The following is a 3,670-nucleotide window of genomic DNA, read 5'->3' on the forward strand; positions in this document are numbered from 1 at the left end:
ACTTCTCCCCCCCCCCTCGAATTTTCTCCAAGTCCCGAACATTTTGCATTATGTCGCCCTGTTCATCATGCCATATCTCCATGCGTACTGCTCCGTTTCGTGCGCGTAATATATTAAAATGTTCACCATGAGATGCTCTTCATTTTGTTCCATTGTGCCATGTCTGTTTGAGTTCATCTTGATGCCCAAATCAACGTTGCAAGAGTGCTATATGATGTTAATCTGCTGAAACTGTTATAACTTGGTGATTTGTCATTTTTGTTGCATTTGATGTGTGCATCTTCTGAGCATGAGCTCTACATGTGTTTTGAACCAGATCATGCCATCTTTACAGTACTGCTAGCCTTGTATTTTTAGGAGCTCTGTGGTGACTAGCACAAGCATGCAAAGTAGCCTCCGTGATGTTGCTGATTTCTGTGACTTGGTCATTTCTGCAAAGTCCGAGTCTGTTATATTTTGTTGCCATGTAAACTTGCTTCTACCATGAGTTCTATGCATAATCTGGAGATATTCACTAAGGATGTTTTGTTGTACATGTTATGCTCTATCCATCCGTTCCCTTGTTTGCATTTATAGCCTGCTGTAGCTTGTTGTTATCATGCTCTAAATTGCTAAATAATGTTGCTGTCAGCCTGTCAACATGAAGTTCATTATTGCCATGTGTTTTTCTAGTGATCCATGTACCCTATGGGCTTGCTATTGCCATTCTTAGCTTCATATTTATGCCATCTTACTGTTGGTTACCTTGCCATGCCATGTAATGCTCTGTGGTGAGTGGTTCAAGCTCACCAACATGCCTACTAATCGCTGTTTATGCCAGAGGAAATTTGCGTGATACGGGAGTCAAAACTTTCGGGAGAATATATAATGAATTTTTACCGACCAAAATACGTATCGTGCAAGAAAACGGAGTCCGGAGGGCACACGAGGTGCTCACGAGGTAGGGGGCGCGCCCAGGGGGTAGGGCGCGCCCTCCACCCTCGTGGAGCCCTCATGTCCTTCCCGGATTGCTACTTATTTTTCTATTTTTCTAAATATTCCAAAACGGAGAAATATTGCCTTGAAAATTGTTTTGGAGTCGGTTTACTTACCGTACCACATACCTATTCCTTTTCGGAGTCTGAAACATTCCGGAAAGTGTCTCTTATGTATTCCTCTGGGGTTACGGTTTCAATAACATTGGTTTCAACATTTATTGGATTACCTGAGATATAGTGTTCGATCCTTTGACCGTTTACCACCTTTGGATTTGTGCCTTCGAAGTTGTTGATTTTTATGGCACCGGAACGATACACCTCCTCGATAACGTAAGGGCCTTACCATTTAGAGAGAAGTTTTCCTGCAAAAAATCTTAAACGAGAGTTGTATAGCAATACATAGTCACCTACATTGAACTCACGCTTTTGTATCCTTTTGTCATGCCATCTTTTAACTTTTTCTTTAAACAATTTGGCATTTTTATAGGCTTGAGCTCTCCATTCATCAAGTGAGCTAATGTCAAATAACCTCTTCTCACCGGCAAGTTTGAAGTCATAGTTGAGCTCTTTAATAGCCCAGTAAGCCTTGTGCTCTAGTTCGAGAGGTAAGTGACATGCTTTTCCATAAACCATTTTATAAGGAGACATACCCATAGGATTTTTATATGCAGTTCTATAGGCCCATAATGCATCATCAAGTTTCTTGGACCAATTCTTTCTAGACCTATTGACAGTCTTTTGCAAAATTAATTTGAGATCTCTATTACTCAATTCTACTTGACCACTAGACTGTGGGTGATAAGGGGATGCAATTCTATGATTAACATCATACTTGGCAAGCATTTTACGGAAAGCACCATGAATAAAATGTGAACCACCATCAGTCATTAAATATCTAGGGACTCCAAACCTCGGAAAAATAACTTCTTTAAGCATTTTAATAGAGGTGTTATGGTCCGCACTACTAGTTGGAATAGCTTCTACCCACTTAGTAACGTAATCAACAGCAACTAAAATATGTGTATATCCATTAGAGGCAGGAAAAGGTCCCATATAATCAAAGCCCCAAACGTCAAATGGTTCAATAACAAGTGAATAATTCATAGGCATTTCTTGACGTCTACTAATATTACCAATTCTTTGACATTCATCACAAGACAAGACAAACTTACGGGCATCCTTGAAGAGAGTAGGCCAATAAAAACCAGATTGCAATACCTTGTGTGCAGTTCTATCTCCAGCGTGGTGTCCTCCATAAGCTTCGGAGTGACACTTGCGTAGGATCTGTTCCTGTTCATGCTCAGGTACACAACGTCTAATAACACCATCTACTCCTTCTTTATAAAGATGTGGGTCATCCCAAAAGTAATGTCTCAAATCATAGAAAAACTTTTTCTTTTGCTGGTATGTGAAACTAGGGGGTATAAATTTAGCAACAATGTAATTAGCATAATCAGCATACCATGGAGTACTACGAGAAGTGTTTATGACATTTAATTGCTCATCAGGAAAGCTATCATCAATAGGTAGTGGGTCATCAAGGACATTTTCTAACCTAGACAAGTTGTCTGCAATGGGGTTCTCAGCTCCCTTTCTATCAACAATATGCAAATCAAATTCTTGTAACAAGAGAACCCATCTAATAAGTCTAGGTTTAGCATCTTTCATAAGATATTTAATAGCAGCTGATCAGTGTGAATAGTTACTTTAGAATCAACAATATAAGGTCTAAACTTATCACATGCAAATACAACTGCTAAAAATTCCTTTTCAGTAGTAGCATAGTTTCTTTGAGCATTGTCTAGAGCCTTACTAGCATAATGGATAACATTTAATTTCTTATCAACTCTTTGCCCTAGAATAGCACCTACAGCGTAATCACTAGCATCACACATAATTTCAAATGGTAAATTCCAATCCGGTGGCTGAACAATAGGTGCAGAGATCAATGCTTTCTTAAGTATTTCAAATGCTTCTACACAATCATCATCAAAGACAAATGGTATATCTTTTTGTAATAAATTAGTCAGAGGCCGAGAAATTTTTGAGAAGTCCTTAATGAACCTCCTATAAAATCCGGCGTGACCAAGGAAACTTCTTATACCTTTGATGTCCTTGGGACATGGCATCTTTTTAATAGCATCAACCTTGGCTTTATCAACTTCGTTACCTCTTTCAGAAACTTTATGCCCCAAGACAATACCTTCATTAACCATAAAGTGGCACTTTTCCCAATTCAAGACAAGATTAGTTTCTTCACATGTCTGCAAAACTCGATCAGGATTGCTCAAGCAATCATCAAAAGAGGATCCATAGACGGAAAAGTCGTCCATGAAAACCTCACAAATCTTTTCACAAAAGTCAGAGAATATAGCCATCATGCATCTTTGAAAGGTAGCAGGTGCATTACATAAACCAAAAGGCATACGTCTATAAGCAAAAGTACCAAAAGGGCATGTAAAAGTAGTCTTTGATTGATCTTTAGCCGACACAGGTATTTGAGAGAAACCAGAATAACCATCTAGAAAGCAATAATGTGTATGTTTGCATAATCTTTCTAGCATTTGATCGATAAAAGGTAAGGGGTAATGATCTTTCTTAGTGGCTTTATTTAATTTGCGGAAATCAATTACCATCCTATAACCTGTAATAATTCTTTGCGGAATCAATTCATCTTTATCATTTGGAACAAC

Source organism: Triticum aestivum, chromosome 2D (assembly GCF_018294505.1).
Source record: "Triticum aestivum cultivar Chinese Spring chromosome 2D, IWGSC CS RefSeq v2.1, whole genome shotgun sequence".
Taxonomy (NCBI): Eukaryota; Viridiplantae; Streptophyta; class Magnoliopsida; order Poales; family Poaceae; genus Triticum; species Triticum aestivum.